The following is a 6,400-nucleotide window of genomic DNA, read 5'->3' as shown; positions in this document are numbered from 1 at the left end:
GATAGTGGGAAAAATGTGAAGATATTTTTTATTTTTGTGGTTGTAAATATAAATGACGAAATAGCTCCTTATCACGTGATTTAATAATGGACTTAGGAAATTGATCCAAAAATACAGAGTCTAAATAAGAAGTAACTGACTGAAAATGATTCATGTCCGTTGTAATTATCTACTTAGAAACATAATGCACTTTGACACGTGTCTGAAAAATCACTACATGAAAATTTGTGAAAAAATTTCACTTTCACACTACTGATGGTGAAAATATTATTTATGCATTTCGATATTGATTTCAAAGTTTTTTTTGGCAAAATATATTAAATGTTATATCATCTAATATTTTGGGCCAATTTTATTAAATGTCATATTATCAGATTACAATATGTGATGTATTATCAGAAACTGTATTCTTTTATATTCTTTTTGTTTTGTTTACTATATGATTAATATTCTTTATTTATTTTATATTTTATATTAATTAATTCCTAATTTAATTATTTAATTATTTAATAATTATATTTTTCATCAATAAATCTCACTCTATTTATTTATTCAGTTTTTCAACCCATACCACAATTTTCTTCGTCTTCTGCGCCAAAGAACACCCAACTCATCACCACCATAACCCTACCTCCACAACGGTGTTCCCTCTTCTTTTCTGACAAACTAGTAGCCACCCAAAACTTCAAATCAATTATCAACAAACACCGAATGAGACCCCTTTTCCTTATCCCTTTTTTATTTTATTTTTTATTTATTTTGCAGGTGTTCTAGCGAGCTCGAAGCTTCTTAGACGATTATGACAACCTTCCAATGAGTTCCGCACTTTCAGATCTGAACAACTAACAAACAACCACAATGATCAACACCACTAGATCGACTATCGTTGTTGTGATGCTTTTAGGTTGTGGAGGGTAAGGAGGATTTTCATTTTTATTGCTTTTTTACACTTTAATTTTCCTGAGTCACATTTTTTTTTGGTTATCTTTTGTCATTTCAATTTTAGGAGTGAATAAATTTACTTTAGAGTAATTTAGAATGTATAATAGATCGACATGATAATTCAAGTGAGTATTAGAATTTTCTAGATAAATTCAAAGAGAATCTATGCCTTATCTCAATCCAAGTGAGTATTAGAATTTTCTAGATAAATTCAAAGAGAATTTATGCCTTATCTCAATTCAATTATAATAAAGCGTGAGGAGGGAAAACCTCGTGACTTGAGTTGTGTGAGTGCAAATTTGCATGTGTGGTCGTAGCTCAAGAGTTAATTATTTAGATATAATCTGATTTGCGATTCTACAAATTTTATTAGATTTTGATGCGTTTAGATATATTCATATACATGTATCTCATGATATAAAATTTGGTGTAATTTATACTAGATATATTGTATCCACTAATCCTAAATCATCTCCAGTAATAGCAACAATTCAAATTTTTGAAAATTTGGACATATTTGCCTCTGAAGCTCAGTTGTGGTTAATGAAACTGCTATGTAGAGCTTAATTGCATGCTCTGGAGTCTTCTAATTTTCTGGTGCTGACTGAAAAATCAGAAAAAACTTGTGATTGTTCTTATTTATTTAAATTACAGAAATTCTGACTGATTATTAATTTATTGTCTAAAGATATTTTTTTTATGTAAAAACTGTTGAAAAAAAATATTTTAGATCTCAAAAGAAATATTCATACTTGTGTCTAAGTTCATTTAATTATAACTTTTGATGAATATTTAATACGTTAATTATTCTAACATATTACTGATGATACTTAAATGTCCTAAATAGTCTTGTTTGACCTTTTTTCTAACCCCTGTCTATTTATAACATAAATACATTAAGTATGAGTCATTTCTTTACTGCAATTCTAAGTTAAACTGTAAATGTCACTTTATTTCCATTGATTTATTACATTGAAGGTAGATTTTTATATCCAATATTTTACACCCTATACATGTTTTTTTTCTTTTGCTTGTATTTGGCAGTAGAAGATTGATAGACACACTTCAAGCTATGAGAATTTCCTAAAATGTTCATGATAAAATATTTTTCAGTAAGATTTTCAATAGTTTTAAGAATATTTCATATACTTTATTTCTTCTGAAAAATACTACTAAACCGGTAAAATTGATAGGGTTGATATCAACACTGGCTAACGAACAAAGTAATAATCAAGAGACAATAGACAATCTGATATGTACAAGGGAGACAAATGACAACTTCAAGCATACTCCATGTAAGTTTTCAACTGGGAGAATAATTGGACTTCTTTGTGTTCATGAAGAAGGTATGTGACAAAACTATATATTTAAAGTTTTAATATTGTGTATGGAAAATTGAGCCAATAGATTTCTCAAATTTGGAGAAATAAATATTCTGCTAAGGAAAAACTTGACTAAGCAGATGATATATTTGTGTGGTCATTTCTAAAGTGAATCATGTGGGGTTGTGACTAATACGTAAAAGATCGGATGTTAGATTTGGATGGTACCAAGTATACTTGTGCATTACACCCAAGTTGAAGAAAAGTGATTTATATATATTAGGGATTCTAGAACTACTAACGTTCTTAGAATGGAAAAATTCATCTTATTAAACTCACATATGAAAAATATTGATATTATCTAAGGTGGTATATACGATTTAATATTTGAGTCAATGATCCTTATGGAAATATGATCAAAAGTTGAAACCTCTTATTTGAGTAAGATAAAATTTAACAAAATTTTTAAAATGATTTATCAACAAATGAAAATTCTATGTCAAAAAATAACTTAGAAACCCTTTAAAAATGCAACCCCCAAATTCTAATCAACACATAAATACTGCAATCTTACGAGAAGAACAAAAATACACATAATTAAAGAGGGATAACATATATATTAACAATAAATTGTTAGATGTAGCAAGAAATAAAAATTATAACTCAGAATACCTTAAAGCTAACCATCGATAGCAAATCTTAACACATAAAAAAAATAACTTACATTTAGCAAGAAATGATTTTTTTTTAGTCGAGCAATAACATAGAAATACTTTTCAAGGTTGAACCCTAAACCCTAATAAACACATTCATATTTTAAAATCTTACGAGATAAGAACAAAATTACAAATAATCGAGTAGACATAATTAAAAAATGACATATTTTATAATATTTAGAGTAGCTGAGATAGATGATAGTAATCTGATGACAGAGTGCTTTGTTAAATGCTTATTGTTTGATAGAATGCTTTAGAGATCATTAACTTGTAACAATTCTATTAAGTGGCTAAACAATCATATTTGGGTTGCTTTTGATGCATAAATTTGTGTTGAAATTGAACATGCTAAGAAGTTACATCTTTGTGTATTTTGAGCATCCAAAATTTAGACTTAATTCTTTTGAACGTCTTGAAACATATAAATAATACTATATGTGAAAATTATTATTGTGTCACATTTGTGAATATCTTCCTACATATACAAATGGTTTTTGTTGAAAACAAAGCGATGAAGTTTTTGACATTTTAATTTATAAATTTGTATGTTACATACAAAATTTGAAAACTTAATGAAAAGTTATCTCTCTATTATGAAATACTTTGAAATTGTAGGGGTGTTTTGTTAAGGTTGTATTACATAATAGTAAGAAAAGAAAAAAATAGAATCTAAGTTTGTTAATTGTATGTTAATAAATGTTGTGATAGTCAATTGTGATGTGATTGAATGTAACATTAGAGTGGGAAAACATATTAACGATTTTGTAAAGTTTATTATATTTCTCATGTTCTTGTTGAGATATTGCATCTTGATGCATTGTTTTGGAAAGAAATAATTGTTGATACATGAGAGGTGCCACAAGTATAGTATCAAACAAATTTAATATTTTGTTGTACTAGAACTCTAGAAGGGTACAATGATGCAATGTGAATCTCAAAATTCGATAGTAACGATGAGTTATTATTGATGACGGTGCCATAACATAAAAGGCAACTAATTAGTGTTTAGTTTTCGTACATGAGTTGATTAGTGATCAATAAGACAACTCTTAGTGTGTATTTCAAATGGAACAAAACTAACATTTTTTATCATAAAATTAGATATATGTGTTTAAGACGTAATATAAGAATTGTTGTGAGATTCAATAATAACGACAAGTTCTTGAGCTCTTAGCGCAAAACCACAATAAAGATAAAGATTGAGCGAAAATAATGTGATAGAATAAGACACTTAACTTATAAAAGAATTATTGGTTCATAGAAGTTGTAAACTTCACTAATTGTTTTGTAAGTTTAATCTTATTTACCTATCAAAATAAAAGAAGATAATACAAATTATGTTCTTATAGGCTATAGCATATGTAGGTAATAGGTGTACTTGTTGTTAATGGGCACTTACTTGAGTGTTGTAGAGGAGTAGTTCTTACTAACACCAAAAAATACTTTCTATCTGAACTTGAAAGTGAGGTTGAAAGATTGATGCAACAACTTTTAGGTTGTGCTTTCATAGAACATATTTGTGTTTGGTGGTATTGGAAAGTTGGAAATTCGGCTAGACATTTTTCCTTGCTCCAAAACACAACGGTTATTTTGTTTTAAGTGATATTTTTAGGTATATAGAAGAAAATGAGATTGATACAGTCTCGCAAAAGCTTAATCAAACTGAGGGTGTGTAGTTAGAGGTTCCGACCCCTGATCCAAGTTGGATAGCTTTTCTAAATCAATAAGTGTAGTTGTTCTTGGTTTCTCTTAAAATCTTTTACTATCTTCATATTGAATCCAAAACCTACTCATGTCGTTGATCCTCGAAATCTCAATCAAGTTGGGTCACATGCGGAAGAAGTTCAACATGTTGAGTAAAAGCCCCACGACTCTTTGGAAGATGGGAGACATGTTGGTGATAAAAGATAGATTGTTGTGGAAACTGAATCTCGTTTCAACGAGGATCAGAACCCAACAAATACAGAATCCGCTAATTCTGTTGCCCAAGAGGATTCTCCAAAGAAGTCATATGCATCAATCGTCACTTCAGAAAGAATAAAGGGCCATCCAAATTCTAGGTACCCACAAATACTTCCAGAATGTCTCCTCCAAAGGCTGTAAAACAGCTGGTTGCTGCAGTAGCACAAACTGCAGCCCTTGAAGCATCAAATACTACAGCCCCTGGCGGAATTAATGAACCTGAAACTAATGATACGGAACATGAATGTATAATTTCTTTGAAACTAGCCTGAAATATACTCATTAATTCCATTATGTGATGGACACATCTATATGTGACAAAAAAATGAAATAGGCATGTTCTATTTAATTTTTGAGCAAATGAAGTAGCATAATAAGTAGATGTGGTTTGATCTAGATGTTGGGTTATTTGATTTACTAGCATTGTTATGCTTATTCTGCTTTAGACTTTCTTATTGTTTACGGTCCCAGTAAGAGTACATAATTACCTGATGTACTTCGATTTTAATTAAAATTCAAAATTTAAGTAAATTAGATGATTATGTGCTCTTGCAGGGACTTTCAGCAATGAGAAAGTCAGAAGCAGAATGAATATCACAATTGCAAGCAGATCAAATAATACAACATCTAGATCAAACTCAAAACACATCTACTTATTGTGCTCCTTTATTTGCTAAAAAAATTAAATACGAACATTCCTATGCCATTTTTTCTGACATATAGATGTGTCCATCACAAGATGGATGTAATGAGTTTATTTCAGATAGGCTTCAAGATATTATACCTTCATCTTCAGCATAATTAGCTTCAGGTACATCGATTCCACTAGGGATAATAGGATTTGATGCTTCAGGAGCTGCAGTTTGTGCTACTGCAGCAACCGTCTGCTTTTACAGCCTTCAGAGGAGCCATTCTTGAAGTATTGGTGGGTGCATAGATTTTGGTTGGCCCTTTCTTTGTTTGTGAACTGACAATTGATGCATATGACCTCTTTGGAGCATCCTCCTGGGCAACAGAATTAGTTGATTAGTTGTTCTCTTTATATGTCTGAATTTGGTATACTACTTTAAGTTTTTCTAAGTTTATCTTTTGAATTAGAATTTCTATTTCTTGTTAAATCTGAAAATTGTGTTAACGAGATCAGAGGATGGCAAGCTTGTGCAAGTACGAACCTTATGGAAACTGAGTTAGAAAAAAAAAGATAATTATAATTTAATTGATTTAAATAATTGATCTAAATAGAGTTTGCTATAGTTTTATAATTTTGAACTCAAACAAATGGATTGATGAGTGCTCTATGTTTCATGCTAGTTTTCTGAGCCCAGCTGAATTTTTCAAACATGGTGGTGGAGGTGACTTTGACGCTGAAAACCCTTTAAAGCATATAAACATAATTCTTGACTACTGAAGAGTGGACTAATGCTTTAATATGGTTTTTATGTGATCTTTCCTTTTGTT

This window comes from Solanum pennellii, chromosome 2, assembly GCF_001406875.1.
Source record: "Solanum pennellii chromosome 2, SPENNV200".
NCBI lineage: Eukaryota > Viridiplantae > Streptophyta > Magnoliopsida > Solanales > Solanaceae > Solanum > Solanum pennellii.
The sequence above is the reverse complement of the archived record's forward strand: the minus strand, read 5'-3'. Positions refer to the sequence as shown.